At 38.9% G+C, this 22,957-nt stretch overlaps 1 protein-coding gene across 5 annotated transcripts in view; it reads left to right on the top strand.

Moving 5' to 3' along the window:
* Positions 1–22,957, top strand: part of LOC106081004 (protein doublesex) — a 320,938-nt gene that overhangs the window by 27,062 nt on the left and 270,919 nt on the right. Inside the window, exons 1-3 of one of the 5 annotated variants that reach the window (XM_059363968.1) lie at positions 2,164–2,342; positions 10,453–10,955; positions 16,415–16,726. The gene's annotated coding sequence lies outside the window, so the exon portion shown is untranslated. The other 4 variants (XM_059363967.1, XM_013242666.2, XM_013242667.2 and 1 more) reach the window with 4 other exon arrangements.

The following is a 22,957-nucleotide window of genomic DNA, read 5'->3' as shown; positions in this document are numbered from 1 at the left end:
GTCTTGATTTGACGGAACTCTGGTATTGTCATCTAAAAGTTCATACTACACGGATGAATCAAATCTAGACGACAGGGTGGGCCTGAAAGTCTACATTGAGAATTGCAGAGCGACGAGGCGTGAGAAGACGAGGCTATTACTGAAAAGAAGTTAGAAGCACTTAAGATGCAAAATTCTTTCAAGCTGTCACTTAAAATAGAAAATTAGTTCGGGTGGCACTCGGTCGTTTGTGCGCTCGTTTAGGTAGGGAGTTTACGCATTGCTCAATTGGGAAATTTTTGTCGTCAGAGAACAAAATGGTCAGGAATTCACCATGATCGTCCAAGCGTAGCAACTTCTTTGCTCTTTGGAGTCTAACTTTAAGATGGTGGGCCTTTGTGATCTTCTAAGAATTTACTTTAATCCGTAAATCTTTATCATTAGGGGAAATCATTTTAATTAAAGATTTATGGAGGATTTTTTTTTGGAGTTTCGGATCTCTTTCAAAAAAATCTGGCAACCGTAATTTCTATTACATCGTGATTTTGGATGAATTGGAGTCATTGTTAGCATGTCCGTCTATGACGCTGAACGCCTGGTTTCGAATCCTGGCGCGACCATCAGAAAAATATGAATACATTAACAAAGCATCGTTTTTCACACAAGATACTATATCCATTTTCACCGCCTGCGAGTATTTAAACAGGTTTTTACGCACTCAAATTGTATTAAAACATTTTATTTATTTGTTTAACAATTGTGGGGTCAATATTTTAAGTACAAAGCTCAACAACACTTCTGGCGCGATGACAAGAATATAAATGTCTACTATTGAATTGATACCAAATGGTATTAAAAATCTTTGCCAATGACGCGAACAAAATAATACCAAGCGGTATTGGAGAAGTACCGTCATTTTTCTATCAGTGTACCAGTGTGAACTTGGGAGGCCACCGTAGATCAGCAGTTAGCATGTTCGGCCTTGACGATGAACGCCTGGGTACGAATCCCGGCGGAAAAAATTTCAGTGCTGGCGACACCTGTGTTATAATTACTTTAGGTAATGAGCCATATAAAACTTCTCTATTGAGTGGAGTAGCTCTGCGGCAAGCCGTTCGGACTCGGCTCATTGAGCTTAAACTTGTGTCGGGCAGCACTCATTGATATGACAGAAGTATACCCGCTGTTTCTTAATCGAATGTTCTTTGGCATATTTGTTTTATTACCAGTGTGTTACCAAGTAACACTTACGCAGCTATCCTGTATATTATAACGAAAATAGTTTTAACATACTGCTCGCTGAATTCCAGCGGAAAGTTTTCTCAGACAGGCACATTTTTGTTAAATTATCTGCCTATTAATGCCATTTCTTCAAATTAACCTGCTGGCAACTCTGTCTATGCCACTTAACACGCACACTTACTTGCACTCAGCATGGTTATTGCAAGAGAGAGAGAGAGCACAACAAAGAGTCCACTCGAGACTTAGTTGTTGAAATAATTCACACTGCAAGCAATGCACGAAATGCATTGCAATACAAATTACAAAGAGAATTTTTGCTTGAATGTTTGCTTGTTGCAAAGGGGGATGGAGGTTAAACTTTCGCCAATCTGTAAGATGACGATAGCACATACATACGTGCTGCAACTGAATAGGGGAAATTAGGAAACAGAAAAAAATTCGCAAAAAAAAAAAAAAAAAATACTCTTAGAGAATAGCAGAACATGAGTTAGCTGAGCATGTACATGCATGTGTACATACTGGCTATGACACATGTACTACGCTTATATACAACTTTGTTTATGTACTTGGCAACTGCTACTATATTGCCAACCAAAGACGTCACAGCGCACAAGCCCATGCAGCCAATCTCAAGCCGCATTGAGTGTTCAAAGTCCTCCTAAAACAAACCTCCGACAGCCTTCTGCAAGAACACACCAACAACAACAACAATGGAATGCACCGATGTGCGCCAACACTTACTGCGTCACAGTAAGCTGCTGGTGCCTGCTCCTCCCTCTCGCGCCTGTAAATGTCTGGTGTGAGGGGACTAATGCAAAAAACAAACAAGCCCTAGGCTCCACACCATCTCCTCTCCTCTCCTTACCACTTGGTTTTTGCCTGCATCCATGTCCAACAACTACTGCTGCAGCCACGTCCACTTTAGTCAGTGTGCAACGGCAAGCCCTAAGTGTTGGTACGCGAAATTTAGGCTCAAAGCGAAATTTCTTGTGTCGGTGGTTTTTCGCAATGACCGATGACGACGACTACGACTTATTCGTGTGCTTGTTTTTACCCGTCTCCCAATGCGAAATTGCCCATGTCAAGTTTTGAATTCTGTCGTTTTTGATTGGATCCTCTGAGTATGATTTGTTATGAGTGTTGTGCGGCATTTGTTCAAAACGAAAATGAAAACCAAACAAATTTGAAATAATTTTACCAACAAAACACAACAGAAAACGTAAAAAAAAGCAGCGCCATTACAAAAATTTACAACCAACTTTACAAGCTTACAAAGGCAAACAAACAAACAAAAACCGGCTACTAATAAAGGGCTCGCTAGCAAGCAGCACACTGCCCGCCCTCCATGAAAACAGTGTGAACGGTGTTGCCAACTGATTTGATGCTTGCGCTAGCCCTGATGACGTTTTTTTTTCGAAAATCCATAAATAGATCATAACTTAAAATTGTATAACAAAAAGTGTTGATGTGCATGATACATGTTTGTTAAAAATCAACTTACATTAGTTTAGAGAGGGACAGTAGGAATATAGCTCAAGAATTTTGTTTATTTTTATACCAACTATCATAGGTTAGATAGTATTTTTCCATTTGCAACATATCGAAATATCAAATTGCCATCTCATGAAGTGTATAAATTTAGAATTGTCGTAAAATTCTAAGGCGATTTAACGATACGTATGTATCTGTCCGTTAGTTGTAATCAAGCAACAGCTTTTGAAAATTGAGTTACTGAGCTGAAATTTGGCACAGGCCCGTATTTCCTCTTTATTTGGCACAGACCCGTATTTCAGGCTAAGTTCGTGAATGCTGCCATATCGGACTATATTTGGATATAGCTGCCATATAGACCGATCCACTGATATAAGATCTTGAGCCCATTAAAGTAGCATTTTTTCTAAGACCCCTCGATATACTTGCGAAATATGGTCCAGATCGGTTTTTATTTAGGTAAATCTGCCGTATGGACTGATCTCCCGCTATAGGGTCTCAAGGCCTATATCGATTTGGAACAAAGAGTTTTATTAAGCCTTCTGATATCCATACCTAATAGGTTCCAGGTTAGACCATATTTTGATATAGCTATAGACCTTTTTGCAGATTTGGGGTCTTAACCCATTAACGATGAATGAGTAGAAAAATACCCAAAGAATAGAGCTGTCTAGCTTGAGTTAGGAAAGAGGTACCCTAATGAAAGTTGAATTGGCATAAAGTAGATGAGTGCATCTTGTTCAAATTTTTTTTCCTTCAAATAAGGTCATGTTTTGGGGGAAAATTGTCTTGTCGAAAGTCGGTAAGAAAATAAATTTATGACCGTAAGCCTACTACTTTTGAGAGCAGGTACGATTTTCTTCGCTAAATGGTCACAAATAATTAGGACAAGTAAAAGGGCATTAAGTTCGGCCGGGTCGAAATTTGGATACCCACCACCTCGGGTATATATGTAAACCCCATTTCGTTACAATCCGGTGAAAATTCAGACCCTTTATGGGCAGATCGGTCTATATGACAGCTATATCTAAATATAGTCTGATCTGTACCATATCCGGGTTGGATGTTGGGAGGCTTAAAGCCGCGCACTATTCCAAATTTCAGCGAAATCGGTTAAAAAACAGCTTTTATGGCCTTCAGACCCATTATCGGCAGATCGGTCTACATGGCAGCTATATTTAAATATAGTCCGATCTGAACCATATTTAAGTCGAGTGTCAGGAGGCTTCAAATAACCCACTGTTGCAAATTTCAGCGAAATCGGGTAATAAATGCAGCTTTTATGGTCTTCACACCCTTTATCGGCAGATCGGTCTATATGACAGCTATATCTAAATATAGTCCGATCTGAACCATATTTAAGTCAGATATTGGGAGGCTTAAAATAACCCACTGTTTTAAATCTCAGCGAAATCGGTTAAAAAATAAGGAGATCGGTCTATATGGCAGCTATATCTAAATAAGAACCGATCTAGTCCATTTTTAGGTCAAATGTCGGGAGGCTTAAAATAACTCACTGTTGCAAATTTTAGCGAAATCGGGTAATAAATAAAGCTTTTATGGGCTTCAGACCCTTTTTTGGCAGATCGGTCTACATGACAGCTATATCTAAATATAGTCCGATCCAAACCATATCTGTTTCGAATGTTGGGAGGCTTAAAACTGCGCACTGTTTCAAATTTCAGCGAAATCGGTTAAAAAATAAAGCTTTTATGGTCTTTAGACACTTTATCGGCAAATCGGTCTATATGGCAGCTATATCTAAATATATTCTGATCTGTACCATATCTGGGTCGGATGTTGGGAGGCTTTAAACTGCGCACTGTTTTAAATTTCGGCGAAATCGGTTGAAAAATAAAGTTTTTATGGCCTTCAGACCCTTTATCGGGAGATCGGTCTATATGGCAGCTATATCTAAATATGAACTGATCTAATCCATATTTAGGTCAGATGTCGGGAGGCTCAAAAAAACCCACTGTTGCAGATTTCAGCGAAATCTGATGAATTTTTATCAAAATCGGATGAAAAATAAATTTTTTATGGGCATTAGATCGGTCTATATGACAGCTATATTCAAATATGGTCCGATTTGGTCCGTTGAAGAACTTAACCAGCGTGCATCAAAAACACGTATCGGTGTCAAATTTTAGCTCAATATCTCAATTTTTGAAGGCTCTAGAGTGATTACAATAGACGGACGGACACACGGACATCGTTAAATCGTCTTGGAATTTTACGACATACGAAATATATATACTTAGTGGGGTCGGAAATTGATATTTCGATGTGTTGCAAACAGAATGACTAAATGAATATACCTCTTATTCTACGGTGGTGGGTATAAAAATGATTTTTTGTAAAAATATAGGATATAAAAATACATTTTTTTTATTTTTTTAAAAAAATTTTGTAAAAAAAATTTAAAAATAATTACTACGTCAATAAAAAAGCTCTAAATAGTGAATATATGAAATTTCATTAAAATCGGACAAGTGAATCGAACCCAGGCGTTCAGCATCAAATGCGGATATGATAACCTCAGCGCTACGGTGGCCTCCACTGTATCCATATTAATATCCAAATATGGGTCTAACTGAATGAACTTTGCTTCAAACACCGAAAAGTCTTAACAATTTCAAATTTCAGACAAATCGGTTAATATGTTATGTTATGGGCTTTACCCATTAACGCCTCATATTAACCGATTTCTCTGAAATTTGAAATTGTGACTTGTTAAGACTTTTCGGTATTTGCACCAAATATGATTCAAATAGAACCAAATTTGGTTATTAATATTGATACAGCTGAGACCACCGTAGCGCAGAGTTTAGCATGGCCGCTTGTGATGCTCAACGCTTGGGTTCGAATCCTGGCAAGAACACCAGGAAAATGTTCTGCGGTGGTTATCCCCTCCCAATGCGGACGACATTTGTGAGGTACTCTACCATGTAAAAACTTCTCCCCAAAAAGGTGTCGCCCTGCGGTACGCCCTTCGGACTTGGATATAAAATGGAGTTCCCTTTAAATTGAGCTTAAACTTGAATCGGACAGTACTCATTATAATGTGAGATGTTTGCCCCTGTTCTTTAGTGAAATGTTCATGGGCAAATTCTGTGCTTATTCAAAACATAACCTTAAAACGAAAATAAATTAACTTAATTATACCCCTATGAAAAATGAATTGGCATACTTTGCAACTAACTCAGGCGGGAAGTTGGAGGTTTTTCTAAAAATTTTTTACTAAGGGGTGTTAGGCATGCAAATTATGGTACACTGAAAAATTGTTTTTCCAAATTGTAAAGATTCGAGCCAAAGATTACCAAACATTATTAAAAGATGATCAATTTTTCAACTTTTTAAGGAAACATTTCTTGTGGTGAAAAATATTTTCCTTCAAATTAAGAATTTCTTATCCTAAATGTTAGGTTAATAAATCCTTAACTTTGCGTCTTTTTGTTAAAAAAAAAATCTAAAATGAAGGTCGAAATATCCTTGAAAGTAAAGAAATTGACGTTGGGACAAGGCAACAGTCAGCCGTAATTAAAGATGCAAAGTAGCTTTACAAATAGGAGCTTCTTTACTTTTTGATATAGCTGTCATATAAACCGATCTTGGGTCTTGACTTCTTGAGCCTCTAGATGGTGCAATTCTCGTCCGATTTTATTGAAATTTCGCACGAAGTGTTTTGGTATCACTTCCAACATCTACGCTAAGTATGGTTTAAATCAGTGCATGTTTTGATATAGCTGCCATATAAACCGATCTTGGGTCTTGACTTGTTGAGCCTCTAGAGGGCGGAATTCTCGTGCGATTTTATTGAAATTTTGCACGTAGTGTTTTGGTAGCACTTCCAACAACTACGCTTAGTATGGTTTTAATCGGTCCATGTTTTGATATAGCTGCCATATAAGCCGATCTTGGATCTTGACTTCTTGAACCTCTAGAGGGCGCAATTCTCATCTGATTAGGCTGAAATTTTGTACAACGGCCTCTCTCATGACCTTCAACATACGTGTCTAATATGGTTTGAATCGATCAATAGCTTGATACAGCTCCCATATAAACCTATCTCCCGATTTTGCTTCTTGAGCCCATACAAGGCGCAATTCTTATCCGAATGAACTGAAATATTACACAATGACTCCTACAATGTTCAGCATTCATTTATGGCCCGAATCGGGCTATAAGTTGATATAGCTCCAATAGCATAAAAGTTCTTATTCAATATTCTATGTTTGTCTAAAAAGAGATACCGCGCATAGAACTCTACAAATGCGATCAATGGTGGAGGGTATATAAGATTCGGCCCGGCCGAACTTAGCACGCTCTTACCTGTTTCAATAAACAACAACTAAAAAAGTATTAAGTTCGGCCGTGCCGTTCTTACCACTACCAAGGATATAGTCATCAGCCTATTATATTATAACTCTCCTATATCCGTATTGGGTCAATCTGAACATATTTAGTTCAGGTACCGAGAAGCCTTATACAAGTTATAGATTAAAATTTTCAGAAAAAAGCGATTAATAAATGAGGCTTTTTTGAGGTGATACTCTAAATCGGCAGATTGGAGTAGACGACAGCTATATGCAAGTAAGGTCTATTGTGCTCCATAATCGGTTCGGATATCGGTAGTCCCAATCCAACTCACTGTTCAAAATTTCTGCGAAATCGGGTTGTAAATGCAGCCTTTATTGGCTTAGAACTCTGTATCGGCAGATCGGTCAATATGGTAGCTATAACCAAATATGGCCCAATCTCGAACATACTCCCTTCCGATATCGGGTGCCTTACTGCAACTCACTGTTCTGAATTTCAGACAAAAAGGATTAAAATTGCGCGTTTTACGCGCTTGAGATCCTAAGTCGGCATATCGACGGCATATATGGCAGATGTATCCAAATATGGTATAATGTGGACCATCACCGGTTCGGATATAGGTTGTCTCAATCCAACTCACTGTTTCAAATTTCAGCGCAATCGGATTATAAATGTGGATTTTATTGGCTGACGACCCCGAATCGGCAAATCAATCTATATGGGCCGTTTATATCCAAACATATTCCGTTCGGTTATCGGATGCCCTACTGCAACTCACTGTTCCAAATTTCAGAGAAATCGAGTGATATATGCGCTTAAGACCCTAAATCGCCAGATTGGTCTATCTGGCAGATATATCCAAATGTGGCCTGATGTGGTCGTTACTTGGTTTGGATATCGAGTGGCTCACTCCTCCAAATTTTAGATAAATCGAATGATAAATGCGGCTTTTATGGGCTTAAGTTCCTGTATCCAAATATAGTCCGTTCCAAACCATATTTCGTTTAAATATCGGGTGTTCTACTGTAGCTCACTATTCCGAATTTCAGAGATATCGGGGAAAAATGCGGCTTTTATGAGCTTCATATCCCGAATACTCAGATCGGTCTAAATGACAGTTATATCCCGCTATCGATATTTAATTTTATCGATTGATTTTATCGATTAATTTTATCGGTTTGAACGCTATCGTGATTTTGACAGACGGAGGGACATCGACTTAGCATGTCAAGACGATCTAGAATATATACCTATGGTAGTGGTTATAAAAATTTGAGAAAAATCCAAAATATTTTGAAAATTAGTAGCAAAATAACAAAATATATTTTTGTTAAAATGAATGTGCTTTCTCATCGTTGTAAAAACAATACCGCAATTATGATTCGAGTCCATGTGTTGATGCGGTGTTTCCATTCTCGACATTTGACTGATAAAATCGGCATGGATAAAGACGATGTTAAAAGCGAAGCAGTTTAATGCATGAGTATTTATACGATCCTCACTCTAGTGTGTGCTCAACAAAACATCTCATTAATTGCGTTGGCGATAGATACTAACACCGCATTTTTATGAGTACACCGCAAATCGGAAAAATACCACCGCTTGCAGTTCACTGGTATTGGATAGCAAATCGACCAAATCGGTCTATGTTTAAATGTAGCTTCTAGTGAGACAATCTAGTTTTTATCTGGTTTGTCAGAAATTTGGTACGTAAAGTGCAACTAAGCCCTTTAACTTAGTTCATTTTCTGTTTTTTTTTTTTTTTTTTTGGCAAATTCCATTGTCCCAAGATTCGTCCCGGCCGAACTTAGCTCGTTTTTACTTGTTAGCATAATATTTGTTTTTCAGCATAACCATACCTCAAGCAAAATTTTTTCTAAGCCAGCTCTATTTTTTGGGTATTTTTTCCTTCCTTTGGCAATTTAAACAACATTCAAAACTTGTACTGAAGCTTACCCTGCGATAATGGTGTGGGCAAGGCCATGGCAACCCTTTGCATTGAGGCAGGCTGAATGGCAGTCGGTTTGTTTGTTTGCTTGTTTGTAGGCCCGTCAAACGATCACGTTGTGTTTACGTGTGGTGCCCCTTGTAGTTGGCATGTGTGTGTGTGTGTGTGTGCCTTTGTGGTTTTGTTGTAGCTGCCGGTGGTTGGCTTGTTCGGTTTGAAGGACAGACAAGCAGACAGAAATCCAAATGGGTTCAGTTTATGGTGTTAGTGCATGTGCATAGTGTTTATTTTCTCTTGTCATTGTTGTTATAGTTGTTGCAGTGTGGTGATTTGTTTGTAGAGCTTTTTTTTTTACAGCCAACTGTGTTAATTGTTGTTGGTTTTTTCTACAAAGTAAACGAATGTGTTGTATGGCCAAATTGTATGGTTTGATGTAAGGCGGGTTTGCAAAACAAATTTTAATACGAAAACCTCATGCAAACAATTTCTGCCAAATGCACACAAAAACACATGCAACCCATGCAGACTCTTTCAAACGAGTAAAGAGAGAACTAAAAACGGGAAAACGATAAAGCCAAAGTAATACTGAAAACAGAAAACCAACAACAATAAATGCACAACCTTTACAGCCACAAGTTGGATCTTGTTGAAGACGATGAATGGTATGGTTGCGAGCAACAACAACGCCGGCAGCGCGCAACGACGCCAACGTCCTAGCTTTTTTTTTGTATTCCATTTCAGCTCATTTTTTCGCCAAGCACAAGGCAAAAACAGCACTCTCACTCACTCACTCAGTCCGTTTGTTTCCGACAAAAACCGCGGTAGTAAGACGTTTCTGAGCTGCGCGCATCGACGGAAATCGATCGGAAATCAACAACCCCAAAAATCGCAAATCCTCTACTTGGGGGGGTTTTTATCATATTGCGTATGATATGCCCTTACTGAAAGGGGGTTTCGTTTTACGTGTGCGTGCCCGTTTTTGTTTTGTTTTTGGCAGTGCTCCAGTTTTTCGTCTTTTGATCGTCTGTTTTTGTAGAATGTTAATTTAAAAAAAAAAACCGCGCGCAAAGTAGGAACTGGATTTTTGCTAGGCATTTTTCGTGGGAGAACAACAACGACAACAGCCAAACATCTAAACAGCCTATTGAACCCGCTTTCCAAATAAAGTTCTAGTAACCAAAGGCAAGCCAGCTTACTCCTACATACACACATACACACATAACAGAACTTAAGAAATGTCAACATGTATGTCATTGCATCTGGCAACACTGACTCAATTGCATGTTTGACGATCATACGTGATGCAGTGATACTGATTTGCATATCCATATAAAACAAAAACAAGGCCCATTCTTTGGATACAGAAAAACAAAAACACCATAATCAAACAACAACAACAAAGGCAAAAAACCTGACAGATTACATCACAACAATATATTTTTGTTATTGTTTTTTTTTTGCACCAAGCACAGCGGTTGAAAAGTGCGTAAACAAGAAAGACAACAAATAAACAGCACGCATATAACGACAAGTCGTTTTGATACAAGAAGAAAAAAATCTAAATGCCGGCGGCACTTAAAAATACATGAGAAAGCAAAAACAACAAAAAAAATATGTTAACAAAAATAATTTTTAATTAAACAAAACTAAATTCGAAAAAGTGTTCTTCAAAAAAATAAATAAATAAAAAAAAATTATCAAAAAAAAAAAAAAACAAAAAAATATTTTAAAAAATAATTAATGTCTAGTTAAACGCATAGCAATGTAAAGTGTTTATAAAAAAATAAAACAAAAATTATAGAAAAAAAAAAACAAATTAAACAAAGTTTACCAGCCAATCTTTAAAACAAAAGAAAAGTTTAAATTTCAACTGAAAAATCTAAATGTGTACCATTAGTAATCAACTATAAGAAAAAAAAACAAATATTATAAATAAAATAAAAGAAACAACTAGCAACAACTATTGTCTTAAAAGGTAATTTCATATAAATGAAATAAAACACATAGCAACAAGTATGCAGGCCCTAAGCAAGGCCGGCTCGAAACGAACTTTGGGCAATTAATTAACACCAATGCTTATGGTGTTCATTAGCAAATACAAAAAGTCTGGCAACATTTGTCTATGCTAAGAATGAGAGACTTCGTCTGTTAGGGTCAACGGTAAATTACAATAACAACTTTGCATAATTTACATAAACAACAACAACTAATAATAGTTAATGTGCTCAGTTAGTGTGAATATGGAGTTTACTTCCTAAAATCTTGCCTATGCAAAGTTTTGTATGCCAGAAATATGGACTGCACAAAACTTTGTACCGACGAGAGCGTTTCATTATTCAAAATTTAACAACCAAAGTCAAAAGTCAACGACAAATCGCTGCAATCATTAAAAGATCTCAAAATGTTGTTTTTAACAATGTGCTAAGTTCGGCCGGGCTTAATCTTGGGAACGTACCAAATTTCTGCTAAATCACACAAAATTTGAAGCTTCTGGGGCCGTAGAAGACTAATCGGTTTTATGTGGGAGCTATATCAGGCTATAGGCCGATTTGTGGGAGGTCTTAACAAAACACTCGCTGCAATATTTTAGCCAAATTGGATAAAAATAGCGGGATCCAGGGCCTCGGGGTATCAAATCGGCTGATCGGTTTATATGGCAGCTATATCGGGTAATAGTCCCACGATGTATTTAGATAGCGAAAAATTACAGCAATAATTGATAACCGCTTCAAATTATTGTCAAGTCGGGACACATTTAAATCATCTGGAAGAATTACGACCTAGTGAGAGCTCAAAATTTCGAATACAACTGTAAGACGCCGTCTAGTGGATAATAATTTGCTTGGAAGATCGTCCCGTAAAGTCCCATTGTTGACCAAACGACCTAGGCAAAATTGTATACGAGTTTGGGAAATCCAACATAAATATCCAAGGGCCGATAGAATGGTTATGGTCAGATGTATCACCAACAAGTAGAAGCATGCTAAGTTCGGCCGGGCGGAATCTTGGGAACCCATCACCATGGATTTTGCTAAAAATTTTTACATACAAACTTAGCTAATGTTCACATGTGTGCTTTGCGTACCGAATTTCTCTTAAAACAGTCAAAAATTTATATTTCTAGGATCGTAGAAATTGTTAGATCGGTTTATATGGGAGCTATATCAGGTTATAGCCCGTTTTGGACCGTATTTGGCACGTTTGTTTGGAATCATAATAAAACACCACAAGCAAAATTTCAGCCAATGACCTAGCAATTTCCGTCCGACCGTCTGTCTGTTGAAAGCACGACAGCTAACCGCTAGCCGCTTTAAATATTGCATAAATACTTCTTATTAGTGTAGGTCGGTTGGGATTGTAAATGGGTCATATCGGTCCATGTTTTGTTATAGCTGCCATATAAGTCGATCTTGGGTCTTGACTTTTTCAGCTACTACAGGCCGCAATACTTATCAGCTTTGGCGGAAATTCTACATGAAGTGTTTCGTTATGACTTCCAACAACTGTGCTATGTATGGTTGAAATGGGTCCATAACCTGATATAGAAGTCATATAAAGCGATCTGGGGTCTTGACTTCTTGAGTCTCTAGAGGATTCAATTCTTACCCGATTTGGCTGAAATTTTGCATGACGTGCTTCGTTATGACTTCCAACAAATCTGCTAAGTATGGTTTAAATCGGTCTATAACCTGATGTAGCTGCCATATACCGGTCTTGAATCTTGACTTCTTGAGGCACTACAGGCCGAAATTCTTATACTATTTGGCTGAAATTTTGCATTATGTGTTTCGTTATGATTTCCAACAAATCTGCTAAGTATGGTTCAAATCGGTTCATAACCTGGTATAGTTGCCATATAAACCGATCTGGGGTCTTAGCTTCTTGAGTTTCTAAATGGCGCAATTCTTTCCTGATTTGGCTGAAATTTTGAATGACGTGTTTCGTTATGACTTACAACATCTGCAATAAGTATGGTTAAAATCGGTCTATAACCTGATGTAGCTGCCATATAAACCGATCGGGGATCTTGATTTCTAGAGCCTCTAGAGGGCGGAATTAATTTTCGATTTGGTTGAAATTTTGTACAACGGCTTCTCCCATGACCTTCAAGATAAATGTCAAATATAGCGTGAGCGTACGTGAGCGTCGGCGAAAAATATTTGGGAGCTATATCAGGTTATACGCCGATTTGGACCATACTCGGCATAGTTGTTGGAAGTCATAAGAGAAAATATGTGCAAAATTAAAGCCAAATCGGACAAAAATTTTGGCTTCTAGGGGATCAAGACGGCAAATCGGGAGATTGGTTTATATGCAACTATGCTTGGCACGGTTGTTGGAATTCATAACAGGACACTATGTGAAAAGTTTTAGCCAAATCGGACCAAAAATGCGGCTTCCAGAGGCAAACAAAGGATAAAAGAAAAGATGTGCTATGCTATTGGAGCTATATCAAATTATGATCCGATTCGGACCATAATTTGTATAACCTGAGCCACGTATGCTCACGAGATCTTAAGGCATTTGATCGCCACTAGAGCGTGGATTTTGTTGAATTCGAGCTTTCAGTCGCCCTAATATTTTAGATGAAGTTGCAGTTTTTGTTTTGGATCACCACCATGGGTTTTCTCAACGCTCCCAATATCATTATAAAGATTTATGGTTTGAACTCAAACATTTTGTCTACTTTGAGGTGTTCGAGTTCGCCAACAAAAGCTAGCCGCTTGCTATTGTCCAGCCAAATATAACGCAATCATATTATTACGCATGAACTCCATGACGAATAACTTTCGAGTGGGCCGCCTGAGCCAAATTTTATCTTGGCAGATAATTTCACTGAAATTTTGCCTTTTTCCTTTTGAAAAATTGCATTAAGATTTTATGATTAGAAAAAATTTCATTGAAATTTGGTTTATAGTGAATTCTTTTGGAAATGGAAATTGTTTTTAGTGATTTTTTTAAACTTTTTTCTTTAGTACAACATTTATTTATAGTTTGTCTTTAGAAAAATCTTATTAAAATTTTGTCTTAAGAATAAATTTGATTGAAAATACGTTTTAGCTTTACTTACTTTAATTGGCTATGACAGAACATTTGTTCCACTAGCCGAACGTAGAATAGTGTTCCAAGCACCTCGATCTTCTGCGCTCATTCTAAAATCTCCGACACCAAGTATCGAGGTGTCTCCCCCCACTTGTTTTTTCCATCGGGCCTTTGGCCGTCCCGGTTTGCGTGTACCATCATGTTTGACTTCAAAAGACTTCTTTTCTGGAGCTTCTTCATCCATTCTGACAACGTGACCTAGCCAACGCAGCCGTCGTTATTCAGCGCGTGGTTCATACGACGCCTATCCATTAACCCAAACTCGTCCATATATTTTATGAAGAATCTGTCTCTCAAATACTCCAAGCATCTGCTTTCTCCTGTGATCATGCCTCAGAACCATATAACAACACGGGTAGTATCAGTGTCTTGTATAGAGTAATCGTTGTCTGTCGAGTTTTTCTAAGTTTTTTGCCGCGGCGAAATCTATCAGCCTCAACCCATTATCGGACGTTATCTCTTGGAGGCTAAACTCTCCGATAGTTGGACCAAAGATATCTTTCTTCCATATCTTTGCATTAAAATCTCCCAGAACGATTTTAATATCTTGGGCGGGGCAGCGGTCATATTCTCTCTCTAGGCGCTCATAGAAAATATCCTTGGTCTGCTCGTTGTTGTCTTCCGTCGAGGCATGGGCACAAATAAGGCTGATGTTGAAGAATTTGGCTTTTATGCGGATTGTCGCTGGCCTCTCATCCTGCGGAGTAAAGCTGGAGACAAGGTGTTTCATTCTCCGTCTAACCATAAATCCACAGGAAATTGCATGCCACGTGTTATGGCAGCTATAGTGTAGTTCGTCACCGTTTGGTGTTGTTGTGGCGCCATTCCCAGTCCATCGCACTTCCTGTAAGACGTTAATATCTGCCTTGTACTTCTCTAATACATCTGGCAGTGCGTATACTGCACCCTCTCTAGAGAGTGCAGACATTCCAGGAGCAGATCCGCAAATCATGGAAATTTTTTCGTTTGCGTGGGTCGTCAACGTTAGGGGATCTGTTTTTGCTATGCCTTTGTCTTTAGTGAACTCATCAAGAATACTTCATGTGCTCGAAAATCCATATTTTTGCGAGGTGGAACACAAACAATGGCTTGCTTAGTATACCCTCCATCTTAAGGTGGTGGGTAGAAATGATTCAAATATAATATAAAAAATTAAGATTTAAGGCTGAAGAAATGATTCTATATGAATTGAGATAAAACAAGTAAAAGCGTGCTAAGTTCGGCCGGGTCGAATCTTATATACCCTCCACCATGGATCGCATTTGTCGTGTTCTTTTCCCGGTATCTCTTTTTAGTCAATCATATGATAAAAGGAATGGATTGCTATGAAATTGGACCTATAACATCAAGTTATCGTCCGATTCGGACCATAATTGAACTGAATATTGGAGACCATAGTAGAAGTCATTGTTTAGAGGCTGAAGAAGTAAAATAAGGAGATCGGTTTATAGGGGAGCTGTATTAGGCTATAAACCGATTCATGTCATATTCGACACATATTTTAAAGGCCGTTGTATAAAATTTCAGCCAAATCGGATGAGAATTGCGCCCTCTAGTGGTTCAAGAAGTCAAGACCCCAGATAGGTTTATATGACAGTTATATCAGGTTATGGACCGATTTGAACTTTCTTAGCACAGTTGTTGAAAGTCATAACAAAACACGTCGTGCAAAATTTCAGCCAAATCGGATACGAATTGCGCACTCTAGACGCTCAAGAAGTAAAGACCCCAGATAGGTTTATATGACAGCTATATCAGGTTATCGACCGATTTCAACCATACTGAGCACAGTTGTTGGAAGTCATAATAAAACACTTTATGCAAAATATCAGTCAAATCGGATAAGAACTGTGCCCTCTAGCGGCTCAATCAAGATCCCAGATGGGTTTATATAGCAGCTATATCAGGTTATGGTCCGATTTCAACCATACTCAGCACAGTTGTTGGAAGTCATAATAAAATACTTTATGCAAAATTTCAGCCAAATCGGATAAGAATTGTGCCCTCTAGCGGCTCGGTTAAGATCCCAGATCGGTTTATATAGCAGCTATATCAAAACATGGACCGATATAGCCCATTTAAAATCCCAACCGACTCCTTCGAAAGTTAGCGTGCTTTCGACAGACAGACGGACGGACAGACGGACGGACATGACTAGTTCGACTCATAATGTCATAACGATCAAGAAAATATATTCTTTATGGGGTCTCAGAGGAATATTTCGAGGAGTTTCAAACAGAATGACGAAATTAGTATATCCCCATCCTATATAAAAATTTATTTTGTAAAAATGGAAACAAAATTTTAAAATTTTTTTTTTTAATTTTCCAGGTTCCATGCACCATACATTAAATAATTAAATGTTGTAATAGTGAAAAGAAAACAAAAATAATATAACCATACAAAAAGAAAAGAAAAAAGAAAATATTTTTGAAATTGTCTTATAAAAATTATTAAAAAAATAAAAAATAAATACCAGTGAATCTTAAGATTTCTACAAAACGTCTTGGCATCATAAAGAAAAATTACTCAATTAAATAAATAAAAGCAAAAAAATTTGAAGAAACCTGTCCAGTTATTCAGCCACATCAAGAACCAGCATTGGAAGCAAAATAAAGCAGAAATAAATCGCCGAGAAAAAAGGTAAAACATTACTCTTAAAACAAAATGTGTAATTATTGAAACGAAAATATTTAATTATAGTAATTTAATACTCTATTATAGTTAATTGCATATTTAATATGTATGGCAAATTATTTGCAAGTCGGCCCGAAGTGTTACCAATTTCACGCAGACTTGAAAAAGAAAACTATTCGTGATGGAATTCAAGCGTAATGGTGCGATTGAGTTATATTTAGAGGGAAAATCCTAACCGGCTATTGCTGGTGAATTAAAACATCTCAAGGTTAGGATAGGTTGAAAAGAGGGTGCTGATATTAATCCGCCCCATGCCATTATGGACATACTTTTTTATTTTAATTGACTATGACAGAATATTTGTTCCACTAGCCGAGCGTAGAATAGCGTTCCAAGCGCCTCGATCATCTGCGCTCAATCTAAAATCTCTGACACCAAGTTTCGAGATATCTCCCACCACTTGATCTTACCATCGGGCGTTTGGTCTTCCGGTTTGCCTTCAAAAGACTTCTTTGCTGGAGCTTCTTCAACCATTCTGACTACATGACCTTGTCAACGCAGCCGTTGTATTTTGATGCGTGTAACTATGCTATCGTCGTCATACAGCTCATACAACTCGTGGTTCATACGTCGCCTAAATTCTCTATTAACGCAAACTGGTCCATATATTTTTCGAAGAATCTTTCTCTCAAATACTCCAAGTACTGCCTCATCTGCTTTCACAAGAACAATATAACAACACTGGTAGTATCTGTGTCTTTAATAGTGAAATCTTCGTCTGTCGAGAGTTGGCCTTGTTTCTAAACTTCTTACTTAGTCCAAAGTAGCATCTGTTTGCCAGTATTATTCTTCGCTTTATCTCAAAACTAGTGTCATTCGTTTCGGTTACGGCGGTGCCGAGGTAAATAAAGTTACTGACTATCTCAAAGTTGTGGTTCTATGAAGACATACACCTAAGCCAGTAATCGGGTTGTTGTGCACTCTAAAAACTATTAAGTTACCTCTAAAAAGGAAATTTTAAGTTAGAAAGTCCGTGCTACTTACGAAATCCCTAATTGTTTTCAATACCACTCCCCTAAGTTGGTTCATGTTCCACAATGTTGCATGCTCATTCGTCGCCCACTCCCTTAACTCGGACTGCGTCATGGCCCGGCACTCAAAACGATGCGTATTTTGCCATCCTTAGAGATGGCGTTAATCTCCTTCGTGCACTGCAAGACTGTTTGTGACCTTACCGTCCTGGTTGTTATTGCCTTGATGGCCAGTTTACTGTCCCTAAAGATGTTCACACTCGACGTCCTCCTCTGAATACCACATCACTTCACGCATTCCGTGATCGCCCGGATCTCCGTCTGCAGGACCGTATTATGGTTAGGCAGTCTAAAACAGATCTCAGTGTCTGGTTTCTCAATGTAGACCCCCAGGCCCTCTCTGTCCTCTAGCTTTGATTTGTAACATGATCTTTCAGATGGCAATACTGGAAGATCCGTCAATCCAAGACTGTGCTGATGGCAGCAGTGCCTCGCATTCGACTTCAAGGTTCATCTCAGGTATTCGATCGAAAACCTCTTCCCTTCCTTCCAGGCTTCCTATCGTCGCCTCGATTATACCGCGATAGTATGAGCTGGATTCTCAATGTAGACCCCCAGGCCCTCTCTGTCCTCTAGCTTTGATCCATCCGTGTAACATGATCTTCCAGATGGCAATACTGGAAGATCCGTCAATCCAAGACTGTGCCGATGGCAGCAGTGCCTCGCATTCGACTTCAAGGTTCATCTTAGGTATCCGATCGGAAACCTTTTCCTTTCTTCCAGGTTTCCTATCGCCGCCTCGATTATACCGCGATAGTATGAACTGCTCCCATCCGCAATCCATTCTCCCATCGCCTTAAGTCTCATAGCCGCAGTGGCTGCCTTACACTTAATCTGTATGTCAATGGGTCGGATATCTAGAATAGTCTCCAGTGCCCTGGTGGGCGTAATCCTCATCGCTCCGCCTGTGCCAAGACAACATGTTCTCTGAACCTGTTGTATTATCCTTTATATATACTGAGTCGTAAGTAAGTATTGGTCTAATCACGCTCTTGTAAAGCCAGTGGACTATCCTCGAATTCGGGCCCCATTTCGAGCCTAAGGCTCGTCTACATGGTGTCATATGCCATATGCAAGACTCTTTCGGCCCTTCTGGATAGCCCGTTCGGATCCTTACCCCTTAGAAGTATTATAACATCAGACGGGTTCAAATCCCTCCTCAGTCAGCATCCGTAATAGGTCATTTATGGCAGCCCTTATCCCCTGTCCATTCTGCCATCGCTTTAATTCTCATATCCGCAGTGGCTACCTCACACTTAATCTGTCAATGTCGATTGGACGTATGTCTAGAATAGTCTCCAGTGCCCTGGTGGACGTAGTCCTCATAGCTCCACCTATGCCAAGACAACATGTTCTCTGAACCTGTTGTATTAACCTTTCGTTGCACTTTGTCTTTAACGCAGTCCACCAAACTACTGAGGTGTAAGCAAGTATGGGTTCAAATCCCTCCTCAGTCAGCATCCGTAATAGGTCATTTATGGTGGTCACCCATAGGAGTGGCGATTAAGTACCTCCCTGTGGCGTGCCTTGTGCCACTTTCTCCCTTATATTTATGCCAACATCTGTGAGCCTTCTCACTACGCTCCTGAATGTGACACTTCCAATACAGTTTCCTGTTCAAGATCACACTTAAGTATTTGACCTTGTCATATATCGAAATCGTCTTATTGAGGAAACGTGGCCCACCTTCGTCTTTCTCGTGAAGAAGCATATTTCAGTCTTCCCTGGGTTAACATTGAGACCTCCGGGTCTAGCCTAGTCATATACAAGACCATTTCGGTTCTTCTGCATAGCTCGTTCGCATCCTTACCCCTTAGAAGTATTATAACATCGTCTGCGTAGCAGATGGGTTCAAATCCCTCCTCAGTCAGCATCCGTAATAGGTCATTTATGGTGGTCACCCATAGGAATGGCGATGAAATGCCCCCCTGTGGCGTGCCTTGTGCCACTTTCTCCCATATATTTATTCCATGGGACTTGTCTGGCATAAAGAAAGCGGTACAAGGCACGCCACAGGGGGGCATTTTATTGCCACTCCTATGGGGTGATCACCATAAATGACCTATTACGGATGCTGACTGAGGAGGAATTTGAACCCTTACTTACTTACACCTCAGTAGTTTGGTGGACTGCGTTAAAGACAAAGTGCAACGAAAGGTTAATACAACAGGTTCAGAGAACATGTTGTCTTGGCATAGGCGGAGCTATGAGGACTACGCCCACCAGGGCACTGGAGACTATTCTAGACATACGTCCGATTGACATGCAGATTAAGTGTGAGTTAGCCACTGCGGATATGAGAATTAAGGCGATGGCAGAATGGATAGAGGAAAGAAGCAGCTCATACCATCGTCGTATAATCAAGGCGACGATAGGAAACCAGGAAGGAATGGAAATGACACTTCTGGTCGAGTGCAAGGTTCTGCTGCCAGCCACACAGTCTTGGATTGACGGAACTCTGGTATTGCCATCTGGAAGATGAATCAAAGCTAGAGGACGGAGTGGGCCTGGCGTCTACATTGTGAACCCAAGGACTGAGATCCGTTTTTGACTGTCTGACTATAATACGATCTTATAGACAGATATCCAGGCGAATGCGTGAGGTGGTGTGGTTTTCAGTGGAGGACCTCTAGTGTGAACATCTTTGTGGACAGTAAACTGTTAATCAGGGTAATAAAAACCAGGACGTTAAGGACGCGAACAGTTTTAGAGTCTGAGAAGGCCAGTTTATTATCCTGGCCAGTTTATTATCCAAATTTTGCTGAAATTTGGTACAGTCATTAAATGCCTACACATCCACTCCGAATATACGACCTTGGACTCACATTAGCTCCATCTATTAACCGATTTTAGTGGAATGTAGAGCTTTGAATTGTGTCGAGTTTGGCTTAGAACAGATCATAATTCGATAAACATAGCCAATATGGGTTCATAGCTTGGGTTAGGCAAAAAAGAGATTGTGGACATTAATCCGCCCCAAGCCACATACCTCAAAGTCAGCAATCAGCTTAGGTTGGTTCAAAACTGAAGCATATTTCAGAGGATTTTGACGAAATACTGTTTGTATAAATAATCGAGTTGATGGGAATCGCATATTTGACACGTTTGATCTTTATGCCCTTTTTTTACTTGTTAGTCAATAAATCTCCGCCTACTCAGTATTGACGTTGTAATAGACCCCTGAAATTTGGAAATAGTTATAGCAAAAACATTGCTCAATTTTCGATTTGCATGCTAAATCTCTGCCAGGTTGATAGGTTTTCTTCAACGTCAGCTTTGAAAGCCATCTTATCTACCCTTATTGACTCATTAATTCTTGAGATTTTCAGTTGCTCTTGTCACTTTTCCAATATCGCTGCCAATCACTAACTGTTTGAATGATTTTTAATTTCGATTAATTAAATCAAAAAAAAAAAAAAGAAAAGTACATTCAATCCGATTACTCAACAAGTCTATTTCCATACGTCCATTTCTTTCGCTCTTATCGCCAGCCGTATATGTGCTCAGTACAACTGTCGTGCTGTGGCCTGTAGTATATTTATATGGGTAAACTTAACTCTCGGTCTGAGATTCTTGGTGAAGCTGAGATTGGCTCACACAAAGTTGGAAGTGGTAGGCCGCTGAGTGAACGGCCGGCCCGTCGGCTAACTGACTGCATAGCTGCCTTGGTTATGAGTAAAATTCAAAATGGTTGTTATGTTGATGAAATTTGATAGCCAGAGCCATTTTCGAATCTCACCGCAAAAAAAAAAAAAAAACAGTGCTATGTTGAAGTTTTTCTTGTTCTCTATCGCTCTAAATCTTGATGACATCTTCTCGAGTTACTTACTTACAATGTATGATGCATCGATGAATGGTTGGTTGAATGGATGGTTGGATGTATGGTTGATTGGGTCGATAAGAGGCTGGCTGTTTGGTGACTGACTTGGTCTGTGCTTGGCTTAAACGCAGCCAATTATTTGTCAAATGAATCTGAAAATCTTTTGTTTGAACTTCCATTTGAGTGGTTTTAATTGGAATTGCTGACTGCTTCCATTCCATTCCATTATAACACTTTGACATAAAAATCACTATTATTCTGTGTCTTTTATACGATAGGCGGCTGCTTGACATTATTGTTCCGATAAGACAAAAACCACTACTACTTTGCTGAGCAAAATGTTTGATTGTTCTTCCATTCGCATTAAATGCAAAGCCTTCTTTTTGTGAAGTGTTTTATCTGCCGTGTACTCCCTCTTTTATACTCCATACTTTTTATACAACTCTAAATTTGTCAAAATTCTTGAGAAATGAAATTTCAATAAAAGGTCATTGAACTTGAGTTAAAACTTAAGAACTGAAAGTAGGACCCTTTATTCAAAAATAACAGACATTCAACATGTGGTAGGTTAGGTTTAAAGTGTCAGTCTGCCATCAGACTCACTTAAACGGTTGCATTCATTGTGATATCACAGAAACTAGAGATGGATGCCTTCTAGTTTAAACCATTGAAACATCCAGAACGCCCTAAGACATCCAATCAGAGTTCTTCCGAGTACAACCTAAAGCCCATCTTATCGTCTAGTTTGGACCCAGTCGTTTAGAAGTCTATGCAACTTCACTTACCAGGCAACTTACCAGGGATATTGTAGTTCCAATCGTTTCTATCAGAAATAGTGGTACAATACTTTTAAAAGCGGCTCAGGCTATTTGTAATCCACTGCCTAGGACATCTGCCATTGTATCAAGGATAACACAGTATCCGTAGCCAGCACATGATCAAAGAGAAAGCCTCTTTAGCTTAACAGCAGTGGTTGCAACAATTTGTATAGCCATTAAACTCAGTGCATCATTCAGTACAAGTCAACCTTTGAATCCGTCTGACTATTAAAAAATAGGTGGACTTTTGAAGTGCCGTCCAGCAGACCACAACACCATACGTATTATAGGTATGACTACTGCAGTATGCCCCCAGCGCATGAACCGCGATTTAAACCCCAAACTTTTTTCAATAGCTCTTTTAAGAGTATAACACTTTTCTGCTTATTGTTTAACTGATATACATGGGCTAAACCTACTTTCAAAAGCGTATATTTTCTCATTACAAAAATCTATAATGCAATATTTCTGTATAACTGTATAACACTTTTTTGCTAATTTCCTTAAC

This window comes from Stomoxys calcitrans, chromosome 2, assembly GCF_963082655.1.
Source record: "Stomoxys calcitrans chromosome 2, idStoCalc2.1, whole genome shotgun sequence".
NCBI classification, from domain to species: Eukaryota; Metazoa; Arthropoda; class Insecta; order Diptera; family Muscidae; genus Stomoxys; species Stomoxys calcitrans.
The sequence above is the reverse complement of the archived record's forward strand: the minus strand, read 5'-3'. Positions and strand labels throughout refer to the sequence as shown.